A 12,269-nucleotide genomic window follows, 5' to 3' on the forward strand; every position below is an offset into this window, starting at 1 on the left:
GGGCAACAACTATGACACACACCACATTCAGAATCACTGACAGATTGTGTTTTTCGGACAACCTAGGAAAACAAACCCTACTTATCATTTTTTTCTTCATATTATACCATCAATTTATTTAGATGCTTATTTTTTCCAAAAAGGCACAATATCTTCATTGAGTAAATTAATTTTGAAATTCTATCAACTAGTAGAGGTAAAATGATAAACTCACATATCAATTATTATTTTCTTAACAAGTATGCCAAGTAAAAAATGCACAAGTAAATAGGGATAGGAGAGTATTATTATTACTCCTAGGGATATTCATGGTCATGGTTAAAAAATCAAACCAAATCGCAATCCGAACTAAATCAATTAAAAAATTGATATTTGGTTTGGTTAGATTTGGTTTCAATTTTGAAAACCAATACTATTTGATTTAGTTTTGATTTCACTAAGAAAAACCCACAAAAATAACCAAACTGAATTGAGAAATTATATATACAAATTTTATAATTATTTATATATTATTCATAAATAAAATATAAATATTTTGTTAAATTTTCAATAACTCAAGTCTTTAACTTTATCATTTTCTCAAACTCAACAGTTAAATTTTAGTCTAACTATTACAACGATAAGTCCAAGTCCATCAAAATTCATTCACATAGTATTGTCACACTTTCTCTTATTTGAATCACTTTGTTCGTGTAATAATAGCTCTAGTATTACTTAATTGAATCCACAGTAGCTTTCATGTGAATTCACTACACCAAAAAATACTTTTAGTGGCAGTTATTTAGCGGCAATAAAATAATTGCCACTAATTTGTTCTCTAAAATGAGATATAGCGGCAAATGCACATTGGCCGAAAAAAATCTCTTTTCAATGGCAATAAAAGACAACTGCATCTAAAAGTCAATAACTATAAGCAATTTTGCTATTTTACTTATTCCCTCAGAGAAATAAAAGACGATAGCCATAACATTCGTTGCCCTCCTCCGACTACTAAAAAACTGCCAAAAAGAGAGGGAAAAAAGCGACGGACTGCATCACTTTTTTGGCCAAAAGCGACGCAGTCAATCTCGTCGCTTTAGGCTCGACACTTTTCCAAAAGCGACGGACTGCGTATCTTTTTAACTTTTTTTTTAAAGAATGTGACGCCATTCGTCGCTTTTTTTATTTTTTATTTTATTTTTAATTTTAAAAAAGAGACGAAGTCCGTTGCTTTAATTAATTTTTAATTTTTTTAGAATCTTGAAAAGCGACAGACAATGAGACGCCGTCCGTCGCTTTTTTGGAAATAAAACTTTGAAAAATCCAAAAAAGCGACGGACTGCATCGCTTTTGTTTTTTAAATTATTTTTTTTGAAGAATGTAACGCCGTCCGTAGCTTTTTTTTTTTGTAATTTTAAAAAAGAGACGAAGTCCGTCACTTTAATTAATTTTTAATTTTTTTAGAATCTTGAAAAGCGGCGGACAATGAGACACCATCCGTTGCTTTTTTGAAAATAAAATTTTGAAAAATCCAGAAAAGTGACGAACTAAAGGATCCTGTCCGTCGCTTTTCTGAGTTTTTTTAAAAATAAAATTAAAAAAGGCAATGGACTAAAGGACCCTGTCCGTCACTTTTCTGGCTTTAAAAAAAATAAAATTCAGAAAAGCGACGGACAAAACCACCCTGTTTGTTGCTTTTTCTGCAATTATTTTGGCAGCAGAAACCTGCAAAAACAATTCAATTCAATTCAATTCAGCCACAATCAAGCACAAAACATTATAAAGAAGCTACACAAAATATAAAACAACAAACTTAAAATAACATTCAAAAATTGTGATTTAAAGATTTATAAAGTCTTTCAAAATTCGTTTCAAAATTACAAATAGTCATAAAGACTATATTTTATCAAGATTTCTAAAGTTCAACCTAATAATTAGTTCATAAATTCTACAAATCAAGATTTCTAAAGTTCACAACCTAAAGTTTAAAATCCTACAATAATTCAAGATTTCTAAAGTTCACAACTTAAAGTTCTAAAATCCCACAATAATTCAAGATTTCTAAAGTTCACAACCTAAAGTTCTAAAATCCTAAAATAATTCAAGATTTCTAAATTTCACAACCTAAAGTTCTAAAATCTCACAATAATTCAAGTTCTCTAAAGTTCACAACTTAAAGTTCTAAAATCCTACAAAAATTCAAGTTTTCTAAAATTCATAACTTAAAGTTCTAAAATTCTACAATAATTCAAGATTTCTAACGTTTCACAACCTAAAATTCTAAAATCCTACAAAAAATCAAGTTCTCTAAAGTTCACAACTTAAAGTTCTAAAATCCTACAATAATTCAAGATTTCTAAAGTTCACAACCTAATTAAAGTTTTAAAATCCTACAAAAATTCAAGTTCATATCTGATTTCTAGAATTTCTAAGTTAAAGAATTTCCAAGTTCAAGAATTTCTAAAAGTTCAAGAATATAATTCAAGTAACCAAATTTTCAACAACAATATAATACATATAAGCACAAATACAATGGCAGATTAAAAAATTCAACTAATCTCCAACTTATAGCTAGCTTCTAATTATTAGTTAGTTCTAACTTCTAATACTTAATTTACAATCATATTTAAAAATCCCCAATTTTTCTAACTTCAACTTTCAAACTTATTAAATTCAAGAACTTCTAAGTTGGAAAATTCAACTAATCTAATTTCAACTTTCATTTACTATCCAATATTTTTCTAACTTCAAAGTAATCTAACTTTCATATACAATTGAATGTTTTTCTAACTTCAACCGTCAAACATACTAAATTCAAGAATTTTAAAGTTGAAAAATGCAACTAATCTAACTTCTAATTTTATAACTTCTAACTTCAATTATTTGTTAGTTCTATCTTCTAATACTCAATTCACAATCATATTAAAAAAAAACCCTAATTTAGAAGAAAACCCTAAAATAAAAAATTCCTAATTCTCTACCTAACTAACAATAATGAAATATACAAATTAACAATTGAACACAATTCATCAAACTAAAACAATATACTAATTTATAACAAATCAAATATTACTAGAATTTAAAAAAAAAACTAAAATTAAACCCTAACCTTAACAAGCTAAGGAAAAGAGGCAGTGGGGCTGACAGGTGGCGCTCTCTCTCTCTCTCTTTTCTACTGCACCGACGTTCTGCTTCTTCTTCTTCGTCATCGATCAGCGCCGGTCAGTGAGCAGCCACGAAAACCAACCGGCAACCGGGCGCCGGCCAGAAGGCATCGCGAGGACCAGTTCCGACCGGCGAGCTTCGAGCTCCTTTCTTCTGTTCGCTGTTGTTCCGGTGAGGACGAAAACAACTAACAGGACCTCCAGCTGCTCTGAACAGCGAGCGGCGAGCAGCCAACTCCGGCGAAGGCAAGGCATCCACCAGCGAGACTGACCAGATCTGGCCGGAAAAGCCCAAAGACCATCGAAATCCTCCATCTCCACCGACCAGGTGCCATCTATCCTGACTCCCTTCGTTCTTACTCTGAACAGATTTTCTGGGCTCTTTGCAGATTTTTGTGATCTTGTGTTCTACATTGTAACCCGTCTTGTTAGGTAAATTAATCGTGTTTGGTAGGTAATCACACACGTCTTCCAATAATTTGAAGAGCATAAGAGTAGATCTCTGTAAAGTTACCTGATTGTGCATTGTGCAATACACTCTAATTTTTTTGGAGTGTTTTAAAATTTTTTTAGCTGTTTCTGCTAGCATTTTAGCTCAGATTAGGGCTCCTTCTTTCATATTGCAGGTTCAGTTCTTGCTTGTTTTCTGCTATAGTTCTGATCTGTGCTACTGCTTATAGTATAGTTGTGCTGTCGTGTCTTTTGGAGATTACACTTTCTTGATCCTATAGTTTAGTTGTTGCTATCTGGTCTTTTAGAGTAGTCACCTGGTGCAGATTTGTTTTGAAGTGTACTCCGGTGTAGATTTTAGATTAGATTCAGTGTCTTTCTAGTGGATTTGGTATCTGATGATGGTTTTGAGTCATGTCTTGGGTTGAGGCCGAGGACGAGGGAAATCAGGGGTAAATGGGGTACGGGTCCCCATAAATTGAGGGTAGGATCTTGGAACATAGGGTCGCTGACGGGGAAGTCTATAGAGTTAGTGAAAATTCTCAAGAAGAGAAAGATTAATATAGCTTGTGTCCAAGAGACTAGATGGGTAGGTTCCAAAGCTTGAGATGTCGACGGGTTTAAGTTATGGTACTCAGGAGGCTCTAGGGATAGAAATGGAGTGGGTATTTTAGTAGACGGGGATTTGAGGGAGCAAGTGGTAGAGGTTAGGAGGATCAATGATAGGTTGATGTTGATTAAGCTAGTCGTTGGAGGAGGTACTTTGAGTGTTATTAGTGCTTATGCACCTCAAGTGGGCTTGGGTGAGGAGGCCAAAAAGCTCTTTTATGAGGATTTGGATGAGGTAGTTAGAGGTATACCAAGCACCGAGAAAATTGTCATTGGTGGAGATTTTAATGGCCATATTGGGGCAACTTCAAATGGCTTTGATGATGTTCATGGAGGCTTTGGTTTTGGGGAGAGAAATGGGGGTGAAACTTCGCTTCTGGATTTTGCTAAGGCTTTTAAGTTGGTGATTGCTAACTCATGCTTCCCGAAGAATGAGAACCATTTGGTTACCTTTCGTAGCTCGGTAGCTAAGACCCAGATAGATTATCTACTCCTTAGGAAGGGTGATAGAGGCCTCGTTAAGGACTGCAAGGTTATCCCAAGTGAAAATCTTACTACCCAACAAAAGCTTTTGGTGATGGACCTGGTAATTAAGAGGGATAGCAGGAAGAAGATGGTATCTGATCGACCGAGGATTAAGTGGGGGGGTTTGACCCCTGACCTTTCTCGGGAGATGGGTGAGAAGTTGAGTGGGATGGGGGCTTGGAGTGGTAACGGGGATGCGGACACCATGTGGAATAAAGCAGCTAGTTGCATTAGAGAAGTTGCTTCAAAGGTGTTGGGGGTATCAAGGGGTAAATTTGGAGGCCATAAAGGAGATTGGTGGTGGAATGGGGAAGTCCAAGGCAAAGTAAAAGCGAAGAAGGCTGCATACGTAAAGTTGGTGGAGTGCGTAGACGAGGAAGAGAGGTGGACGCTTAAGAAAGCCTATAAGACGTCAAAGACAGAAGCTAAGTCAGCAGTTACGAAGGCTAAGACGGCAGCTTTTGAACGCTTGTATGGCGAGCTGGGGGACAAAGGTGGGGAGAAGAAATTGTATAGGCTCGCAAAAGCAAGAGAGAGGAAGGCTCGCGACTTGAACCAAGTGAAGTGTATCAAGGATGAGGAAGGCAAAGTATTGGTGGATGAGACCTCCATCAAGCAAAGATGGCGAAGATACTTTCACAAACTTTTAAATGAAAAAGGGGGCGGAGACATTGTGTTGGGTGATTTGGCGCACTCTGAAGGACTTCGGGACTTTGGGTACTGCAGGTGTTTTAGGATCGAGGAGGTTATACGTGCTATTAGTAGGATGAGTAGGGGAAGAGCAACCGGACCCGATGAGATCCCGGTGGATTTTTGGAAGAGCACGGACAAGGCAGGTTTAGAGTGGTTGACTGGGCTGTTTAATGTTATTTTTAAGACAGCAAAGATGCCTGATGAATGGAGGTGGAGTACGATGGTTCCGTTATATAAAAACAAGGGAGATATCCAGAACTGTAACAACTACAGGGGTATCAAATTGCTAAGCCATACTATGAAGATTTGGGAGAGAGTGGTGGAGATGAGGGTGAGAAGAGGGGCGTCCATTTCTGAGAATCAGTTTGGATTCATGCCAGGACGGTCGACTACCGAAGCCATTCATCTTATGCGAAGACTGGTAGAAAAATATAGAGAAAGGAAGAGAGACCTATATATGGTGTTCATTGACCTTGAAAAGGCCTATGACAAAGTACCGAGGAATGTCCTCTGGAGGTGCTTGGAGGCTAAAGGTGTCCCGATGATTTATATTAGGGCAATAAAGGACATGTACGGTGGAGCCAAGACTCGGGTTAGAACGGTTGGAGGTGACTAAGAACATTTCCCGGTTGAGATGGGGCTGCACCAAGGATCAGTCCTTAGCCCTTTTCTATTTGCTTTGGTGATGGACGAGTTGACGCGGTCTATTCAGGAGAGGGTCCCATGGTGTATGTTATTTGCGGATGACATAGTACTGATTGATGAGACGCGGGATAGAGTCGATGCGAGGTTGGAGGTGTGGAGACAAACGCTGGAGTCCAAAGGGTTCAGGTTGAGTAGGACCAAAACAAAATATTTGGGGTGCAAATTCAGTGATGCGTTGGATGAGGCAGACGGGGATGTGAGACTTGCCACACAGATCATTCCTAAGAAAGAAAGTTTTAAGTATCTTGGGTCTGTAATCCAAGGAAGTGGCGACATCGATAATGATGTCACTCATCGCATTGGGGTTGCTTGGATGAAATGGAGGCTTGCCTCTGGAGTCTTGTGTGATAAGAAAATTCCACCTAGACTTAAAGGTAAGTTTTTCAGAGTGGTAGTTAGACCGGCCTTGTTGTATGGAGCGGAGTGTTGGCCAGTCAAGAACTCACATGTCCAGAAAATGCATGTTGCGGAGATGAGGATGTTGAGATGGATGTGTGGGCACACTAGGAGTGATAAGATTAGGAATGAAGTTATCCGGGAGAAGGTGGGAGTGGCCTCTGTGGTGGACAAGCTGAGAGAAGCGAGACTGAGATGGTTTGGACATGTGAGGAGACGGTGCGCAGACGCACCAGTGAGGAGGTGTGAGGGGCTGGTTGTAGAGGGTACGCGGAGGGGTAGAGGTAGGCCTAAGAAGTATTGGGGAGAGGTGATTAGACAGGACTTGGCTCAGCTTCGCATTACCGAAGACATGACTCTAAATAGGAAAGCGTGGAGGTCACGTATTAAGGTTGTAGGTTAGTAGGGCTAGAGTGTTGTCCTCCCTTGCGAGAGTATGGGTTGTTAGCGTTTGTAGTAGTCCTTGCCTTACACTTGCAGTTCTGGTTTGTGTTACATATAGCCTTTTGGTTTTTATTGCGTTTCACGTCTCTCATTGTTTTATTGATGTTGCTGTCTCCTTGTTGATTATAACTATCTTTCTTATTGGATGTGATGTTTTACACAATGTTTTCCTCGCCTTTCACTTGGTTTTGATGTACTTGAGCTGAGGGTCTCTCAGAAACAGCCTCTCTACCTCTACGAGGTAGTGGCAGGGTCTGCGTACACTCCACCCTCCCCAAACCCCACCTAGTGGGATTTCACTGGGTATGTTGTTGTTGTTGTTGTTGTTGGGGCCGACGGGTGGCGGCGCCGACGGGGCAAGGCAGCGACGAGACTAATGCTTAGTGAGAGAAGGGCGACGGCGGCGTGTGGCAGCGGCGGTGGCGCAACAGTTTAGTTTTCGAGAGAAGGGAGAGAAGAGAGAAGAGAGAGATGGGAAAAATGGGGGGAAAACCCGCTTTTTGGTTCAACATAATTTAAAAAAAGCGACGGACAACGTCTCTTTGTCCATAGCTTTTTAAAATATATTTGACCAAAATTTTGACTAAAAAGCGACGGACTAAGAGACACTGTCCGTCGCTTTTTGAAAATGTTTGACTAGATATTTTTACCAAAAAGCGACGGACTAAGAGATGTCGTCCGTCACTTTTTAAAAAAACTAATTAATAAAATAAAATAAATTAAAAATGACGGACAACGTGGTTATTTTTTAATTTATAAATAATTATTTTTATTAAAAAGTGACAGACGACGTCTCTATATATACTAAATAAATAATTATTAATTATATATATATTTAGCGCAAAAATCTGCAAAAAAAAGCGACGGACTAAGAGATGTCGTCCGTCGCTTTTTGTAAAATAATTTTAAAAATAATTATTTTTATTAAAAAGCGATAGACAGTTTGGCAAATGGCGTCGCTTTTTGGCAATTTTTTATTAGTGTTCTCCAGAATCACCGCCTACACTGCCTACAGAGCTACCGTAGCCACTTTAGTCACCGCCATCAGAGCCATCGTATTCACTGCCACCAGAGACACCATATTCACCACGGCCACCAAAACAATCGTATCCACCCCCACTACCCAAACCTCTAAATCCACCTCCGTTGCCAATCAACATATCTGCTATGTCGGTATTCTTCCTCCTTCACTGGTAACTACATGAATTTCTTCATATTTAGAAGTTAAATCAAGTTGTTGATATTTTTATTAGTGGTTTGCAAGAGTCGGAGCAATTTTAGCACGTGTAATCATGTCATGAAAAACTAAGCTGTTAAAATTGAAACTTAAATTGTTTCACAATTTTGGTATGTCTTTGATTTCTCTTCTAATCGGCTTTTATGAATTCATGTCTTGGCTCGAATCGAAGTTTAGTCCTTGTTTTCTTGAAGCCCTAATTTGGAGCACATTGTCAATATACAATCTAACACTGATTGAAAAATTAACCTCTTCATCTTTTCGATTCAAAATTCTACTATAATTTACACTTTTAGCCTACTAAATTTGTGTGTCATAAGCATCAATAGCTTTTAAAGAGTATCTGATATTTTGTTGCTGGTAGCATGTATGTTATAGTCCTTGAGAAAGTATAGAAGATTATCCATGTTCATATTCATATATCCAAAATTACTTATCAGTATGATTCTTTTTTCTAATGCCCAGAATATTTACATCTTATTTTGTAGATTAAGAACCAATAGCATAATCCTTACAACAATTATTAGAATATCTACTAAATAAAATTGTCACATATATGATATATGAAGTGATACTAATAACGTGTCAAAGATCAGTTTCGGGAGTTTTACTCGCTCGAATTCGATTCCGTAAAGGCGTACAAGCTCCTCAATGTCTGGGCTATCTACTCATGTGATCAAAATCATAATAAAATCCCCTATAGATTACCGTATTTCCCTAGACCTCACCTGACTAAGATTTCGTTCAAGTCTGGCCTAGGCTAGAAATTTCCAAGTTATTACTCAGAAGTTTTCTGGCCCAAATTCCTTCCCCATTGGCTTTTCCATAACAACGGGAACATGTCATTACATAATAGATTGAGTAATCCATTTTTATCCCTCTCTTCCTTCTTCTCATATGATGAGAATGTAGAAAAAGGCAACTATATCCATGAGTGTCCTTTACCTCTTCTTTGTTTGTGGTTATGTTGTCAAATTTCTTTGGGTTTCAGTGTGTATTTTTCTTTGCTGATGATTGTGCTTTGAGGTTTCTTTGTATGCTCAATGGCATAATATCCTGATGATTGTGCTTTGAGGTTTCTTTGTATGCTCAATGGCATAATATATATATTGGACCCTAAACTTGGCTTCAAATTTTAACTTTGACCTCCAACTTTCTTAGTGTACAAACAGACACTTTAACTATTCAGCCTTTAAATAAATAAACACACGAGTCCTACCTGGAAAAACGTGTGATGTGCACTTATTCTGCACGAGTTGGGAGTAATTTTTGAGGCCCACAATGATAAAAAAATGGCTGAAATAACAACTCTACCCTTAATGAATCCCTTTTATATATATCTCTATATTTCCAAATCAAAGTCGCATTTTTTTGTTCCTCCTCTTTCAACCAAGATTTGTTTCTCTCTTTAGAATGATTTTTGCTCATATTTAGTGCAAATGTCTTCTAATTTTTTTGTCATTGTGGAAAAAGAGCTATAATGAAGATTTCTTGGTCTGCAAACAATCTAGGTCGTTGGTTTCTTGGATGTGAAGATGGTCGGGTATGGTTCAATTTAAGACATCTTTTTTTTTGTTTAAATTTTAGTTCTCAAGATTCAATTTTGATAGTGAATTTGTTCTTCTTAAACAGGTTGGATGCAAGTTTTTTTAGGTGGTGTGAACTTGATTATACTGAACACGCTAGAATTTCTATTTCGGGATTACAAAAGAGGATTAAAAACATGATGAAGAAAAGGAAAATATTAGGAGAAAATATCGAGTTTTGCTGATCATTGTGATACTATCTTGGATTTATAGAGAGTTCTTTATGTAGTAGATGTTATGTAGATTGGTTTAAAAAGTTATGTCGGAATCATTTTGTTAGTAATGTAGTTTTATTTATGGGTTAGTGGCTGCCCATATCTATTGTAAGCAATCAAAGTAATTCATTGAAATGCACTATTTTAGAATTGGCAAGAGTTTGTCTTTCAATGATGGCTTCAATATTCATCACTTTACAACTTACAAGGACATTACTTCAATATACTAGAATGATTCACACACAGAAAATGCAGTATTTGATACATGCTTTGCACCTAACATCAATCATAACAAACACCAAAAGACTTCACAAAACATAACTTAACATCCAATTAAACAGGGCAACTAGCTTCATAAATAGCCTCCAAAGATTTGTCTATGCAAACATACATCAAAATAACCAAAAATACATCAAAATGATCAGTAATTGGAGTATGCCTTTACAAAACAGTTATCAAAATAAATAAAAACAAAGACCTCCTAGATCAACATTTGTCCACATCACTGGCACTTTAAACTCTTATGGAACCTATTTTCCCTTGGATTTGCTTTGCACCTTTTTCTTTGACAATTGTTGAAGTTGGTTTCCAGTTATTGCATCTTTTCCTTTCCATTTCAAACCAGGTGGCTTGAATCCAAGATCAACATTTATTTGTGATGCATCTTTAAATGCTACCCCAGACCCACTTGAGATAACACTTTCACTTGATCTTCCTGGTTGCATAATTCATAGGGCATTATTTAGTATACCTAAATAAAGATGTAAGAAAATCAATTAAAGAAGGCAATATAAATATATTAATCACTTTTCTTCCAGATTTTATATCTGTGTAAACATCAAATCCCACATCTCTTGTTCTTTTTCTTCCAACTGAAGAAGCTGGTGGCCTTCCAACTGAAGAAGCTAGCGACATTCCAACTGGAGATGATGTTGGTCTTGCAGTTGAAGTAGATACTGCCCAGGCAGTTGAAGTAGATGATGCCCTTGCAGTTGGCTGCTGCTTTTTCCTTCCTTAAACCTTTGAAGTATCTGCACATAAAGTCGAGGCATGTCCAATGATAGGCTGCCTCATTGGTGGTTGTTGAAAGGGCCTTACAGGCTGTTGTGTGGGGGTGTTGAGAGGGCTGTAAAGACACACAATTAGAAGTATAAAACTGATTAAAACTTAAACGAAAGACAAAAATGCTTACCACTAATTTACAAGTTCTATTGTTATGCCCAACTTGATGGCATTTGGAACATGACATCTTCACTCCATTCTTTGATACTTTCCCCCACTTCTTTTTTCATGGTTCATATTTATCTTTTCTTCTACATCTACCTGGTCTTCTAGGCATTGGCTTGTAACACCCGAGAACTAGTAAGATAAACTAGAGCCTTATGTGAGGGTTCTAGAGCTTTACGTGAGAGTTAGAGTCGTAGAAATGACTTCCTGTACTTAGAATGAAGGGTTAAGGGTTAAAACGTCAAGGTACGACTCCCCAAGGACCTTGAGGAGGACCCTAAAACTGCCCTAGAACCTGCCCCAAAATAGTCCACCCACGAAAGGGGACCACGACCAATAGAAGGATCCACGCCCCGTGGGTCAGGGGTCATGGGTCAAGACCCCAAAAGTTCATTCCTAGACAACCACCCACAGATGAACAACATGCCCCTTGCGTCCACCCATAGCCTGTTGGCGTGGTCTCGTGGGTGAGGCAGTGTGGTCAACAAAGTCGTTTAGTGAAGGGCATAAGAAAACTTTCTAAAATTAATTAGTTATTAAGTGGTGTCATTTTATTAGTAATTAGACCACATATATAAAGCTATTAGACCCTTAATTAAGTGATTCCAAATCATTGTTTCAATTCACCAAAAGAGACCCAATTCCTTCCAAGAAATTGTCTCTCTAGAAGGTAAAGAAAAAGAAGAAGAAGAAGCAGAAGAGGAGGATAGGGAGGAAGAAGAAGAAGAAGAAGAAGAAGAAGAAGCAGAAGAGGAGGATGGTAAGGAAGAAGAAGAAGAAGAAGAAGTAGAAGAAGAAGGAGAAGGAGAAGGAGAAGGAGAAGAAGAAGAAGAAGGAGAAGGAGGAGCAGAAGGAGAAGGAGAAGGAGAAGGAGAAGGAGAAGGAGAAGGAGAAGGAGAAGGAGAAGGAGAAGAAGGAGAAGAAGGAGAACGAGAAGAAGGAGAAGGATGAGGAGAAGGAGAAGGAGGAGAAGAAGGAGAAGGAGGAGAAGGAGGAGGAGGAGGAGGAGAAGGACGAGAAGGAGGAGAAGAAGAAGAAG

Source organism: Solanum stenotomum, chromosome 4 (assembly GCF_019186545.1).
Source record: "Solanum stenotomum isolate F172 chromosome 4, ASM1918654v1, whole genome shotgun sequence".
NCBI classification, from domain to species: domain Eukaryota; kingdom Viridiplantae; phylum Streptophyta; class Magnoliopsida; order Solanales; family Solanaceae; genus Solanum; species Solanum stenotomum.